Genomic DNA, 17,195 nt, shown 5'->3' with positions numbered 1-17,195 from the left:
CGAAATTAGGTGATTTACTGTTGAAAATACGAACCATGCATGTTGCATTTTTATTTTTATTTCAAAAAGTAAACGGTAAATCTGTCTATTTCTTGGTATTTTTGCTGTATATAGTGTTTCTATAAAAAAATTAGTTTAAAATATGACTTAAATGATACTATTTTGAATTTTATGACACTTTGTTTTTAACCGACCCAATTTTTACTTGACTGAAATCACTTACATTTCATGGCGCTCTTCCATAGATAAAAAAATGTAAAAAATAAATGTCTGTAAAAGAATACTTATTTCATCTTGTTTAAACTTTAAACACCTTTACAGCATCTGTACACACCAACTGCATGCCCATATTTGGAAATTTGAATGATTTATGGAACTTTTATATACCCCAGGGGTGAAAATAAACTGGACAAAAGCCGAGCGTGGGGGTGGTTTTGACAAAATCGGTATTTTTTTTTAAAAAGCATGGAAAGCCAACCTACAAATTTGCATGTAGTTCAGTGAAATGATGCTGATTAAGAAAATAATTACTTAGATTATATTTGGATATGTGCCCATTAGAGGTGCGCTACCTTAATGTGACTAGATGCTTTTTTATGGATTATGTAGTGGTTTGCCTTTTATCGAAATGGTTTTTGCAGTATTCCTATTATCTCTAGATTAGCATTATACTTATGGGCATTAATGTTAATTCCTTATAGTTTGTGTGTGGTTTTTGTGCTGTCCGCCCCAAGAGGTGTTAGTGGGGGTTCGAGCGGGATACAGATGGCGCCCCGATTCCAGAGGCGCCCCTGGTTCTTTTAAGTGCCCAGTGTACAGCACCGATACACTGCACCCCCGTTTAACGTCCCTCGCGGAGGACTAGTTAGTACATAAACATAGATTAGTACAGATATTACTCTACTGCCCTGTGTCTTGGTGTATATTCACATGGGCTCTCTCTGTTGTGCTATTGGATATTGTCAGGTGTTTTAATGGTGTTGCAAGGGTCAGACTAGTTTTGAAAGGTAATTTAGTTTAATATAGTAGAAAAGGGGCTGCGTTTGTGTGGTTGGACCGAGATGACTGGTTGTTGGGGGTACAGGGAGGACATTGGGGAGACAATTTTCACGCGCCTTTATATTGGTTTGTTTTTGAGAGAGAGAGAGAGAGAGAGAGAGAGAGAGAGAGAGAGAGAGAGAGAGAGAGAGAGAGAGAGAGAGAGAGAGAGAGAGAGAGAGAGAGAGAGAGAGAGAGAGAGAGAGAGAGAGAGAGCACGTTCTTCTTACTGTTCATATTGCTAATGGTTACACAAATGGTAATTATATGTATAAGGGCATTTTGGTCAGGAGGGAATAGATCTGGGATGTTAATGCTGACCATCCCTCTAATTCGATCTGACCCTCATAGTGACAAGGGTAATACGTGCAGGTTAGCAATACAAAGGTTACAATTGAACGTCAAACGTAACAAGGCACAGGCATGCAAGGAAAAAACTTACACTACACTACAAGAAAACATCACCTACGCTACAGTAGGGGAAACAACAACAACAAATACCGTCACCATTCTCTTATTTGTTTTTATTTTTGTCATGTTGGGTATGTCATGTCAACGGAGCCAGAGTGCACGGACGAGAGATATCTCTCCAGGCGCGCCCTCTAGCCCAGCCGACACGCTCTACTCAACATGTTTAAGTCTTGTACATATGGGAAAAAATGTTTACTAATCACATTTAATTACAACAATATTTACACCTATAGGGGTTGCACTGTGGGTAAATTTTCCCACGTGCGCACTTACTGCGTCTTCCGATCCTGCGTGGAAGTATGTTGTCTGTGTGCTTTTCCCCTACCTTCGTCGTCGTTGCTGATTACAGCTCAAGAGAAGGAAAACGAGGGTCTCGCGGAACCCTGGGTTTTGTTACCTAGAGCGCTATTTGGTTGTAAAAGAAGGATTAGAGCTTGTCCATAGTGGTCGAAAGGGACCAAGTGGCATATGCATGGGGGGGGGGGGACGTACCCTTCCGTCGTTTTAGTATTATTAGTCTTTTTCTATTTATTTATTGGTGTAATTTTCCTATATATCTTTAAGCGCAGACGAGGAAACCGCGAACGTTCGTTATAGACAGCTCTCTCATCTTTGCCTTGTTTATAGTATTGTTTATTTACTTTTTATGTATTGACGTCAACAAGGTGTTATTGGACACTGCACTGTAATGTACTACCAATCCAAAGTCAATTTGAACCCCAAATACAAATATAGGTTCTCGGCGTGCACATTACATTCAGTGTTTCTATATCTATTTATTTATTAATGCAATTTTCCTCTTGTCATAAGTACATAAGATAGCCATTATTAATTGGAATCTTTAAAAATACATATATCATGAATTGTTTACGGTAAAGTTTTAGAACCAAATTAATTAATATTAGTATACTATTTTTCCTCAGAATTAAGCCCGTGGCCCGCATAACTATTTTATACAGGTAACTTACACTTATAAGGCCGGGATAATATGGTGAGGTATAGTTCGAGCCGGGCCCAGACGAGTGGCAATATGGTACTCACCGAAGTGACCATCGTCCAAGACCCGCCCGTCATTAGTACCTAAAGTTGTCATTATTGTAATATGTAATAGTTATGAAATTATCAATTAAATCTACTGACATATGTTTTATTAACTCCAGATACTTGCTAACAATCCACTGTTTGTCACAATTCAGTAATTCCAATCCAAAAATACGCTCCATGTTTGTTTACTATGACGCTGTCAGCCAGCTGTGTAGGAAAACGACCTACATTTTCAATTGCACAATATAATTTGTTATTCCTAACTATTGTTCTCCAAAATTAATGGCTTTCACTTGTATTATTAATCTAAGGATGCATTTGTGTATTGCATTTTGGTAAAGTTATGTTCCAGTTGCAATTGCTCTGGAACTATTTTGTTAGGCGTAGAAAGCCTATGCATCATATAGTTTCATGTTTCCATTGTATTATTAAAATGCTTAACAGAATTTAAATGCAGAACATTTCTGCCTGATATTATGTATTAATGTTATGTGTTTTAATACAAATTGCTTATTATAATGTAACAACTCATATTATTGACTTACTTTGTTGATTTAGGATTCCGAAATGCTGTTTAGGAAAATGGCTCTTTGTAAACTTGTTTTATTGGTTAAAGAATTCCTAAGTGCACGTTGATTGGTTGGGACGCCTAAGTTTCGGAATCCGAAAGCATCTTCACTATAAAAAGCGCGCAGCATCACGGATTCTTCACCTCGGTCAATGACTCAAAATCCACGTCATTTAAAAGTCGGAAACCTACCAGCTTAAGCTAAAGCCATCATAATGGTAGGGAATAGTTCTGTAAACTCTGAAGTATTCTTATAAGTTATTTAAAATATTAATCAAGTAACAGTGATGCTGCGCACCTTCATCATACTTATAGTTATTTATTCGTAAACCAAACTTTTTAAGTCGCGTTCTACGATTTGAAAAGATTTGTTAAACCTTAACTCGGTCGTTTGTTCTATCCTGACAACTTAGAAGTGTCTAAGTATTACAATTGGTGTCAGAAGCGCGGTTTATTTTTAAATAATTTTCCGAATGATACGAACCCAGCCTAACGTTAGAAAGAAAAACAAACACATTGATATTAAAGCAGTTTAAATTTATTCAATCACACAAATCAGTAAACCGAGGTCACACTCAACTATTACTACGTGCAACTACAACTTATACATTATCTACACCACATAAAAGATGGCATCCCCAGACCCTGATATCTCATTTAATCTTCGTTCAAATAATGACACTTCAGACAAAATAAACACAGAAAATCAGCACCATGAGAATGACGAAAATGATACTTAAAACCATCGCCCTTCAGTTGATCGACACATGCCCGATGACGATCGTTTTGTCAATGTGACAGGCGATGCAGAACACTATTTCTCTTCAAACAATAACAGTTCACACACACATCGTGAAACACAACTTAGTAGACCACGATTCGAACATCGAGGTAACTTTGCACCCCCTGCAATTCCAGTAGTTCATCCTTGATTGATAAGGCCAGATAATTATGAGGGCTCCGGTGACTTTGAAGCATACATGTCACACTTTGAGGACTGTGCAGAGCTCTCTGGATGGGATGATAAATCCAAATGTCTTGTCTTGGCCAGCTGCCTACGTGGCTCTGCAAGGTCATTCTACATGAGCTTGCCCCAATCTGAAAAAAAGGATTATTTTCTGCTCTGTAGAAGACTTGCTTCGCGCTTCAGTAACAGCAAGCATCAAAACCTTTGGCTTTTGAAGTTCGAAAGCCGGCGCAGGCAAAGGAGTGAATCAATTGCAGCTCTAGCGGATGACCTACGCCAGTTGGCCCAAAGAGCCTACCAAGACCTGGACATACATTCCCAAGAGCGCCTTGCACTCAACCAACTTTATAAACAGGTTTCACCCGATATGCAGTGTCGATGCATTGATAATGGCTGTCGCACAATCACAGATGCTGTTAATGTTATTGAGCGCTACGAGGCAGTTCTTGGTACGCATTCCACATTTGTAAGGGCACTCAGTGAAGAGAGCTCTACAAACTCTGACACTGATATGCGCAAGTGTCTTCAGCGTATCGAGTCACGTCTGGACAGGTTAGAAAAGGTCTGTCCCAGAGGCCCACCATTTCAGAACTCTCGCCACAAAAAGCCCTAATCACCTGGTTGCTTTGGATGCAAAGCCAATGATCACTACTGGCGCGATTGCCCGAACAACACTGAGAGAAACAGGTTCACAAAGACCAACAATATGCTACACCACAATCAACAATCGCATGTTTGAGAAGAAACACAATGTTCTTGATGGCTCTTCATCTCGCCGCCAGATGAACGACAATAGGTCGGAAAACTAGTTTCAACCGACTCTGAGTGTCAAGAGTCGGTGCAGATTATTAACAGACCCACACCTTGTTATGATAACGTTGTTCCAATGCATTCTGCACGAGCCGGTGCGGATACACACACTTATGACAATGGTTTCTATGTTACCGGCACGGTTGCTTCTAAGCCTGTTAGATTTCTTGTTGATTGCGGCGCGACAACTTCTTTGATTTCCACTCAAACATTTGCAAATATCCAACAATATTGCAATTCTATGACCCCAGTTACTCAATCTTTTCACACGGTGAGTGGGCAACAAATGAACATCCTTGGCAAAGTCGACCTTGTGGTTCAGGAGTGCTACGATGTTACTTTTGTGGTTGGTGACATTGATTCAGATGGAATCCTAGGTCAGGATTTTCTTCGACAAAATGTGGACCACATCAATTACGGAAAGTCCTGTTTGGTGATGGGGTCCGATATTGTACCACTTCAAACTGTGGGCGGCTCCCGTCAAATATGTCGTGTAGAGGTTCGTGACACGGTCAAGATACCTGCACATTCTAGAATGTGGGTTCCAGTCAATATTCCCCTTGCTGAATATATGGCACCACTTGGTTTTGTAGAACCAGATCCTGATGTTATGGCTGAAAAGGAAGTTTTTCCCATGAGCGGTATTGTTGAAACACACTCAGAGAATGTTCTAGTTAATGTTGTTAACTATGGTTCAGAACCTGTCACAATCTTCAAACGAATGCATCTTGGCACCTGCAAACCTTTCTTTGAAAACACGCAACAACATCGTGTTGCGCGTGTGACTCAACAAGTTGAATGTAACACTTTGCCACAGCACCTTACTGATCTGTATGATCGCAGTTCAGTCCATCTAAATGATCAGGAAAAATCTGATCTTCAAAACTTGCTTTGCAAGTACAGTCCTGTCTTTTCCAAATCTTCAGAGGACATTGGGCGAACCTCACTAGTCAAACATGTCATCAACACTGGTAAAGCTGCACCAATTCGGCAACCGCCAAGGCGTTTACCACTTGGTAAACGTGCAATTGAAAAGGAAGAAGTTACCAAAATGCTGGAACGTGGCATCACAGAGCCGTCAAGCAGTGCATGGGCTTCTCCAGTTGTTTTAGTGACCAAGAAAGATGGCACCCCGCGGTTCTGTATAGACTATCGGCGCCTGAATGACGTCACCATAAAAGATGCATACCCGCTACCAAGGGTTGACGATTGCATCGATTTACTTTCTGGCGCCAAATATTTCAGCTCGCTTGATCTTAATAGCGGCTACTGGCAGGTCGGTATGAGTGACGCTGACAAAGAAAAGACCGCTTTTGCAACAACTATGGGACTGTACCAATTTACAGTAATGAGTTTTGGACTGGCAAATGCTCCATCTACATTCGAAAGGCTGATGGTGAACGTTCTAAGAGGTCTACAGTGGGAGGAGTGTCTCCTATATATGGATGACATTGTTGTTCCATGTGCCACTGTGTCCGAAGGTTTAGCTCGCCTTGAACATATCTTCAAAAGGCTTCTTGATGCTAACCTTAAATGTAAGCCGTCAAAATGCAGCTTGTTTCAAAAGAAAATAAAATTTCTTGGCGACATTGTCTCAGAGGATGGTATCTCTACGGACCCAGCAAAGATTGAAGCAGTGCTGAGATGTCCAACGCCGAGAGATGCAAAGGAGGTTAAGAGCTTTCTGGGACTTTGCTCGTTTTATAGGCGCTTCGTCAAGGACTTTGCGCTTAAAGCGAAACCTTTGCACAAGGTTTCGGATAAGAGCTCCAAATTTGAGTAGTCACAAGAATGCGACGAGTCATTCCAATCTCTAAAGACTTCTCTAATTTCCTCACCAATTCAAGGTTATCCGGTTCCTGGTTCCAAGTTTGTCCTGGACACTGACGCCAGTGACATAGCAATTGGTGCTGTCCTCTCACAAATTCAAAACGGGACCGAAACTGTGATTTCATATTACAGTAAGGCTCTCAACTCCCATGAAAAAGCATACTGTATTACACGGAAGGAGTTGCTTGCTGTAATAAATGCATTGAAAGCACTTCACTCCTATTTGTACGGACAGCCAGTCCTTGTCCGGACAGATAATGCAGCGGTAAGCTGGATGAAAAACCTGAAGCACCCTACTGGGCAAGTTGCACGCTGGCTACAGGAGCTTGGTACGTATAACCTTGAGGTTACGCACCGTAGTGGGTCACAGCACAGGAATGCTGATGCCCTTTCACGCAATCCGTGCTGTAATTGTGCCCGGCAACAACGCCTCAGTGATGAAGTGTCCGAGCAACAAACTGCTACACCTGAAAATTGTCTCCCTGAGGTAGACAAGCATGACAATGATCGTTTAAGGGCCGTTACACGATCCAAAGCAAATGAAAAGTCCCAATGCAAACCTTCAATGGCTGCTCTTAGTAACTGGTCACCCACAGAAATAAAAACCGAGCAGCTGAGAGATCCTTGCATTGCATACCTCATTCAAGCTCTTGAAGGTTCTGAGACAAGGCAACAATGGCAGGCCGTCAGTGACAAAGCATCTGCTGTCAAAATCCTTTGGCGCATGTGGGACCAATTGAACGTTGGTAGAGGTTTCCTAGTACGTACATGGCATGAGGATGAGCTTCACAAATGGGATCAGATTGTCGTGCCGTCTCACAGACGAGAAGATGTACTTTAATACTTCCATGACATTCCGTCTGGTGCTCACATGGGTGTCGAGAAGACACTAGGAAAGATTCGGCAAACTTTCTTCTGGCCAAGTATGCGAGAAGACGTTGAGAGGTACTGCGCGATGTGTACACATTGCGTATCACGCAAGAAATCTAAGCCGCCTAAGTCACCCCTAGGTCAGAATCACACCTTAGTCCCATTAGAGCGGTGTGCTGTGGACATATATGGGCCGCTTCCCAGGTCTGAATCTGGTAATGCATTTGTCCTTGTGATATGCGACTGCTTTACACGGTGGACTGAAGCCATTGCGATACCAAATCAAGAAGCCAAAACTATTGCAAAAGCATTTGTCGACAATTATGTTTCGCGATTTGGAGTCCCTCTATCAATACATTCGGATCAGGGTAGTTGTTTTACCTCATCTCTTTTTAAAAACATGTGCGACTTGTTGGGAATAAGGCATACTCTGTCCACTCCATTGCATCCGCAGTCCAACGGAATGGTTGAGCGCTTTAACCGCACTCTAGGTGCCATGCTCACCATGTACTCTGCCTCAAACCAACGAACTTGGGACCAGTTTCTGCCACAAGTGCTCATGGCTTACCGGTCTTCCATCAACATTAGCACCGGACAGTCTCCCAACAAAATGGTTTTTGGTAGGGAAATCACATTGCCCTTGCAGGCCTGCATTGGACTGCCACCAGGGTCTGGTACAAACGAAAAACCTATTCCTGACGATTATGTGTCAGACCTACGTGCAAATTTGGAACAAATCCATGATGTTGCTCGTAAAGTTCTTGCGAAAAAGGTGGTCTACCGCAAGCGATATTATGACATTCTCGCAAAAACTAGGCAATTCAAGGTTGGTGACCCTGTCTGGTTACTGGATTCAACACGCAAACCAAGTGTATGTAGTAAACTACGTCCACAATGGCAAGGGCCATATCTTGTTTTAGGAAAGATAGACGATCTTGTCTATCTTATAAAGAAGTCCCAGAAACACAAAGCTAAACCAATCCATGTTGACAGGTTGATGCGATTCAACGGAAGTGGATTCTTAACGCGAAGTAGATATTTATCAGTACAATTTACACAGCTCACAAATTGTTATCTTCACACAGACCACTTCCTACAACAATACAATCTGCACTTTATTATATATATATTGTTTAATCTTCGCTGTGGTTGCAATCACTCGATGGCAAACTTCTGAAATTTGCATGAATCCTGCAATATGATAATTTGATACCGATACAAATGATGATGCTTAAATGAAGATTGAAGTCTATGATGAATGGTGCGCACCATACGCTGAGTAATGAAGTTGGCTTGATCACCCGATTGCGATTTACTCCAGAGAATGATAAGATTCTACGTTAAAGCATATCAGCTCATCAGTAAGGTATTTCCCTTGTGTACTTGCAGGATACAAACCAATTTGGATATCAACTCATCTGCCCCTTCTGTGTTGATCATCGACCCAAACTCTTCAGCCGTTCTGGTGATTTACGCTACCACGCGAAGTCAAAGCACCCTATTGAGCTCCGAGTAGCACCAAATGACCTTTTCAGCAATAAGGTGGCCTTCTACTTTTTTACGGAGCCAGCTGCATTCATCAAGTGCCATGAAGTTGAAAACCCCAACAGCGCCACTGCGTCCTACGCAAAATATCTTGTAACAAAGTGGGCTGCAGGTAGATCTCCTGGGATTTCTTCATGGATAAAGGGTTGGGAGTTGGGGTGTGAATCGTCTGCAAAATCCAGGAAACGAAAATCTTCTGGAAGTGTTTCATACATCCGACTAGATGAATTCGGTGCTGTGGCCTATTTGGAAGATGGACCTTCTGTCTATAAGGCTACCATTAAGAAGGGGATCTTCCAAAATCAAAAGTCTTTGAGCGCATTGAAGCGGCGACAGGATTGTATCGCTCCTTTGCAGACTCCACCTCAAGGTCCCTGGGCTGAAGAGGACTATCCAGATCTTTATATGGATATCGCGCAATTGCTTGGGATTGAGGACCGGTTGGTTGCAAGGGTGCAGAAGAGGAGCGACATTTTGTTCCAGGCAATAAGAGAATCGGAAATCGACATTATACCGTCTCCAATGTCGATCCACCTATCTGATCCATCATCACCCGTCCAGCTACCCCTCCAATCCATGCCATCCTTTGATTTGTCTCCCCTCCCCACAGTGTCTGCATCTTCATTGATCATCCCTGTACCAGACCCGCAATCACCCCTCTCCGAAAGACCAATGAGGTAACTGCCGTCATCGCCTCCACAGCCAACACTTTACTCTCCAGCCAGACACCATCTTCAACCAATCTGTCACCTATTAACACATCTTCCGTCCGTCCTGTTCCAGCCATGATGTCGACGCCTGCAGCCACACTCCAAGCACCCATCACTGCCAACCTGCCTTCCCTGCCAACAGCATCTGTTTTCAAGCCACAACCAACTATTAGGAGTCCCATCAACACTTCATCAACGTTACCCACAACAACATTCCCTTTTTCTGTCCGATGCCTTCTATCACCTATTAGAGGTTCAACACCTGTTTATCATCCAACATCCCCAACCACCGAGGCTCAAAGCGAGGTCGCGAGGTATTCCCCTTCTCCATTGTCTGTGGTGGAACACTACGTGCCGACCCCTGCCAACACACTCCTACAAACACATGCGAAGGCCCTTCTGGTCAGTGGGGCCATGCCTCTGCTACCCCCTTCCAAACGTGATTGGTCTTCTGTTCCGGATGAGGCAATTACGCTCGTACAAGGTTTACGCTGGCCACCAAAAGGATGGAGGAACATATCTCCTGACTGCCGATTACTTGCACTGGAGTATGCTGCAACATCCATCCTCCAGTCCACTACTGTATCATGGAGCATCACCAACCGATGTCTGTTGGTCCACCAATTTCAGCATCGATGCTCCCTGGTACAGCAGGTATTCTCCTGGACAACAGTGGAAAGGCCCGCCACTACTTACACGAAACAGTCCGAGAGATTGCCAGCGGCGACAGCTCTCTTCCAACTGAAGTCAAGTCGACGATACTAAGGACCCTCCCAAAACATCAAGACGATCCTCTCCTGTCCATCACCAAGGACATTCCAGTCAGGCCCTGAAGGAAGAAGATGTCATGTAAACTTCGAATGTTTAAAGTTGTTTAGTATAAATAATTAAATTTTGTTTAATCATATGTTTTAAATGACTGTTTAAATTTAATGACATAAAAAAAGTACTTGTGCTTGTACATTTCAAACTCCAGGAGGAGTTTATTTCTTTAAGGTAGGGGAAATGTAATATGTAATAGTTATGAAATTATCAATTAAATCTACTTACATATGTTTTATTAACTCCAGATACTTGCTAACAATCCATTGTTTGTCACAATTCAGTAATTCCAATCCAAAAATACGCTCCATGTTTGTTTACTATGACGCTGTCAGCTAGCTGTGTAGGAATACGACCTACATTTTCAATTGCACAATATAATTTGTTATTCCTAACTATTGTTCTCCAAAATTAATGGCTTTCACTTGTATTATTAATCTAAGGATGCATTTGTGTATTGCATTTTGGTAAAGTTATGTTCCAGTTGCAAATGCTTTGGAACTATTTTGTTAGGCGTAGAAAGCCTATGCATCATATAGTTTCATGTTTCCATTGTATTATTAAAATGTTTAACAGAACTTAAATGCAGAACATTTCTGCCTGATATTATGTATTAATGTTATGTGTTTTAATACAAATTGCTTTTTATAATGTAACAACTCATATTATTGACTTACTTTGTTGAATTAGGATTCCGAAATGCTGTTTAGGAAAATGGCTCTTTGTAAACTTGTTTTATTGGTTAAGGAATTCCTAAGTGCACGTTGATTGGTTGGGACGCCTAAGTTTCGGAATCCTAAAGCATCTTCACATAAAAAGCGCGCAGCATCACGGATTCTTCACCTCGGTCAATGACTCAAAATCCACGTCATTTAAAAGTCGGAAACCTACCAGCTTAAGCTAAAGCCATCATAATGGTAGGGAATAGTTCTGTAAACTCTTAAGTATTCTTATAAGTTATTTAAAATATTAATCAAGTAACAGTGATGCTGCGCACCTTCATCATACTTATAGTTATTTATTCGTAAACCAAACTTTCTAAGTCGCGTTCTACGATTTGAATAGATTTGTTAAACCTTAACTCGGTCGTTTGTTCTATCCTGACAACTTAGAAGTGTCTAAGTATTACATTATTGATCTGAGTTTTATTTATTTATTATGCCCCCCCCCTTCCAGGCCTTGAAGAATCCACTCGACCGCTCGCATATGCGAGTGAAGTTGACAGTCGGGCAAGTAAAGTTTGTTAAATACTCGACCGACCAGGCGAGTGATGTTTTTCAAGTTGAGAAATATAAATTCAGTTCCAGAACTCCCGCCACATTGATACAAACTGTGAACAATTTTTCGAACGAACAAAAAATAGGTTAAGAACACTGCACTTTCGTTTTGACAATGGAAGATGACGTCACGGGCACAGTAAAAATATTCTCGAAATCGGCTGCGCTCTTTTCGTAAGTGTCAGTGCTCTTAGCTAATCGATTAAAAATGAAAAAAAAAAACAGTTTAATAAATTGGTCATTCCTTGAGGAATAAAATGTCATTTTAATGTAAATATCAAAACAAAAAATAAACAGAAAAAATAATTATTTATAAACAGAATAATTCGTGATCAGAAGCCTTAGCCATAATTTACCATATTGTAACAATTTGTCAATCAAGCGTGTCTTACAGTAAAAGTTGGTATTAATTGCATTTTTGTGCAAAATAAATGCAACTATAGGATTGCTTTATAGATGTTTGTTTATTACAACGAGACAAAGTCACAAGATAGTTTAAGTTTACAAAACGGTTCTGGTTGATCATAACTATAAATATAGATATTTTTAATGCAGGGCGAGTAGATTAAAGTAGAGGGCGAGTTGATTGTAGGGCCTACTCGCCCTGCAGGGCGAGTGGCTCTGGAACAATTCTTCAAGGCCTGCCCCCTTCGAAGAAGAGGGAGTATATTGCTTTGCACATGTTTGTCGGTCGGTCGGTCCGTCCACCAGGTGGTTTCCGGATGATAACTCAAGAATGCTTGGGCCTAGGATCATGAAACTTCATAGGTACATTGATCATGACTCGCAGATGACCCCTATTGATTTTAAAACCACTAGGTCAAAGGTCAAGGTCACAGTGACTCGAAATAGTAAAATGGTTTCCGGATGATAACTCAAGAACGCTTATGCCTAGGATCATGAAACTTCATAGGTACATTGATCATGACTCGCAGATGACCCCAATTGATTTTAAGGTCACTAGGTCAAAGGTCAAGGTCTCGGTGACTCGAAATAGTAAAATGGTTTCCGGATGATATTCAAGAACGCTTATGGCTAGGATCATGAAACTTCATAGGTACATTGATCATGACTGGCAGATGACCCCTATTGATTTTCAGGTCACTAGGTCAAAGGTCAAGGTCACAGTGACAAAAACATATTCACACAATGGCTGTCAGTACAACGGAGAGCCCATATGGGGGGCATGCATGTTTTACAAACAGCCCTTATGAATTTATTGATTTTAATTTTCCTATAGGGCCAGGATACTATGGTAAGGTTCAGTCCGAGCCGGGCCCAGACGAGTGGCCATATGGTGTACACCGAAGTGACCATCGTCCGAGCCCGCCCGTCATTAGTACATAAGATTGCTATTATTTATTTGAATAAATGAAGCAATATATAACTGACGATATGTATTGTTATTTCTATCTACCGCTAATAGTCCAACGGAATATTATATTTTATCTAAGTAGCCCGTGTCGCGCAAAAATTTAATCACGTGCAGTCGCACAACAGGAGCGATGCCGCTTGGAGGCATCAACAGTGAGGCGCGATTAATGATGTGTGTTTTTGTAGGCCGCTATTACCCCTGCACTTAGTTCTAGTCTCTGTTCAGCGTGTTTAGGGCATATAAAGAAAGATGTTCAAACGTGTTATGAATGTTGCACTGGGGGCAGAGGACAGTTTTGTAATAGTCGCCGTGCAATCTAGTCACCCTTAGGCGCATGCGCGAGTAAGACCTGTCCTCCCTTTTAATGGGACTATAGAGGTTAATCTTATGGCTAGGGTTGGTTAATAGCGGTAAATTATGATTAGCGCAGTACATTGAGCATTTGTGATCCTGTTCATTATACGCTTTTTGGTTAATGATTGAAATTAGTTCGCGCGCGCTAGGCTTTAAATCAGAGGGTAGACCTTCATGGGAACCTATTCTGGCAAGTTGGTCAGCGTGTTCGTTACCCGGAATGCCTACGTGACTCGGGATCCATACGAATTGGAGAGTGATATTGTTGTTTGCTAGTTTTGTGATTCCCTTTAATGTTGCACATATTAGGTCGGGACGCGTTTTCGATGATCCTGCATTAAGTGCTTGTAAGGCGCTGAGAGAATCGGTTAATATGCGTAGTTTGAGCGTTCGTGAGTTTCAAGTTCGTTAAGCCACTTTATGGCGCTGTTTATTATAGCTAGTTCGGAATCAAATATTTATTGTATTTTACCTTGCAATGAATCATAATGACATTTTTGGGTTGATACACTACAAAAGCCGCCAAAAAAAAACTTAAATTCTTAGGAAGGAAATATATAATCTGAGATTTAAAATTATATAAATTACTTCCCTTGAAAATAATTGTCTCTAATAAATCTCTATTTTTTGTAGCAAACAATTAAAAGCCACTACCGTGACTGTAGATTCACCACTCAAAATGTGCAGCTCCACGAGATACACATGCATGCCAAATATCAAGTTGCTATGTTCAATATTGAATAATTATCTCCCTTTAAAGCTTATTACTTCGCTTGGATTTGTATTTTTGACCTTACAACTTGAAGGATGACCTTGACCTTTTACCACGATGTGTTTGTCAGTAACACAATGCCACCTCCTGCCCAGCTTTGATTTATTTAACAAAAATATATAATTTGGCAGGTCAGATAATTAAGTCCATTTAAAGCTTATTACTTCCCTTGGATTTGTTTTTTCGACCCCGTAACCTAGTTTTTGACCCGGCATGACCCATATTCGAACTTGACCAAGATATTGTCTAGATACAACTTCTAAACAACTTTCGTAAAGATGGGATGAAAACTATTTGAAATAGAGAGCGGACACGAAAAGTGTGACAAACTGACAGACAGACTGACTGATGGAAAGTGCGAAAACTATGTACCCCCTTTTCTTCGAAAGGGGGCATAAAAATGCTTGTTACAGTTGTCTCCTCTTGTTTATAGATTGGGGTCATGTTGGTAAAAAAGTTTGCAAAATATGAAAGCAAAATGTCAAGGGACATTGAAAATATTTGAGGTGGTATGCAAACGTTAACATTCCAACGCTCACAGGAACGCTCACGAGCACGCCGACGCTGGGGTGAGTAGGATAGCTCCACTATATATATTTCATATATAATAGTCGAGCTAACAAATGAGCAAATGTTCAACTTTTTTTACGTAACACAAAACTAGACCTTTGTCACAAATTTAACTAATACCTAAGAGTCATTTCTAAACAAATATGCATATGTGTTAATTTTATTACATAAACTTGTTAGCAAGTCTTTATGTTTTGATTTTAAAAGTGAAACATAAAACATGTTTTAAATGCCTTTAAAGTTTGAAGTCAATATGTTGTTTAAGAAAAGCTCCATTCAGATATTGGCCATGTGATTGTCAAAAATGTTCAAACCATAACACAACTTCTATGTGTTAGATGGGTAAATTCTCTTTACTTGGCATAAAAAACAATGTCTCACAAATTACATGATTAGCAATAATTTTATCTGTACACAATAATTATAAAGAAGTGAAAATCCAGCTGCTTGAGCAGTATTGTATTCTTGTTATATACAATTTGTTGATCCTTTATTTAAGGCAAATGACCAATTGCCAAAACAGTACAAAACCGCACAATACGAAACAACGTACACACATTGATGGGCGCCATAGAAGAATAAAGCTGGGGTCACCGCCCTGGAACGGTCAATAACAAAGCATTGAGGGTTTAAACCAGTTCAAGAGCGCTCAACCTCACACTTGGCCCAGCAATATTCATGATACATATAAGTGTAAATAAATTTAACCTCATATTTTTGCAACTCAAATTAAACAATAACTAGAAATGGCGTGGCAGAGGCCGACGCGTATCCCCACGCCGCATGTTTGACCCAGGGGCGCACCAGGGTTGGTAATGGGGCCATGCATAGTTGAGATTGACCGTATTGTCATAAGAAAAGTTCAGTATCAATTAGATGTAAATTTTAGAAATGAAGAAATTATAGTAAAAGGCAATTTTGGATGGGCGTGGCCTATGTGGGCGGGGTGCCTCAGGGTTGTTAATGGGGCAATACATAGTTGAGATTTACCGTATTGTCATAAGAGAGGTTCAGTATCAATTTGAAGTAAATCGGTGTAGACATGAAGAAATTATAGTAACAGCAATTTTGGGTGGGCATGGCCTATGTGGGCAGGGCCCCCCAGGGTTGGTAATGGGGCCATGCATAGTTGAGATTGACTGTATTGTCATAAAAGAGGTTCAGTATCAATTTGAAGTGAATCGGTGTAGTGATGAAAAAATTATAGTAAAAGGCAATTTTGGGTAGGCGTGGCCTATGTGGGCGGGGTGCCCCAGGGTTGGTAATGGGGCCATGCATAGCTGAGATTGACCGTATTGTCATAAGAAAGGTTCAGTATCAATTTGAAGTGAATCGGTGTAGAAAGTAAGAAATTATAGTAAAACTGCAGTTTGGGGTGAGCGTGGCCTATGTGGGCGGGGCGCCCCAGGGTTGGTAATGGGGCCATGCATAGTTGAGATTGACCGTATTGTCATAAGAGAGGTTCGGTATCAATTTGAAGACAATCGGTGTAGAAATGATGAAATGATAGTAAAATAACCTAACAAAATGAGTGAAAATCTCTGACCCGGCCCCGCCCCAACCCCCATAACTTTTGACTCAGGGGTCAGATCAAAATTCAAGATAGTGCAGGGTCGCACATATGCTCATAGCTACCATGTGTGTAAGTTTTAAGGTTCTAGTGCTTATAGTGCAGGAGGAGATAGTGGCCACGACAGACAGACGGCGGAGATAACCACAATATCCCCACGCTTTTAAAAAAGCGTAGGGATAATTAAAGGAAAAAGTTGTATACACAAGTTTTATTACCGTCTGGAATCAGCGGAGATTGGTTCCCCGATTTAAGATGGTATCAAGCTCTTTCAGCGCCAAGGTAGCAGACCACGGTAGAAACACACTCTCGGAGCCGTGCACGTCTTCTTGATCTCCACCAAGCTCAGAAAACAGCAAACCTGCAATAATAAAAATACATTCACTGCAAACAAGTAGTCTGAATATTACATTTAAGATTACAAATATAGCATATGGAACCTGTACAGGTGATACTATTGACAAAAATGAAAGAATGGCAAGGCCGCAAACAGGGGCTTCAAAAAACAGCAATTTTCCATGTACGAAAGTGGCTGTGGACGAATGAAACGTGATGAAAGCCTGCTTTTGGAATGATATTTGTACACGCAAAACATTGCGCAA

The sequence above is a fragment of the Dreissena polymorpha genome, chromosome 2, assembly GCF_020536995.1.
Source record: "Dreissena polymorpha isolate Duluth1 chromosome 2, UMN_Dpol_1.0, whole genome shotgun sequence".
NCBI lineage: Eukaryota > Metazoa > Mollusca > Bivalvia > Myida > Dreissenidae > Dreissena > Dreissena polymorpha.
The sequence above is the reverse complement of the archived record's forward strand: the minus strand, read 5'-3'. Positions refer to the sequence as shown.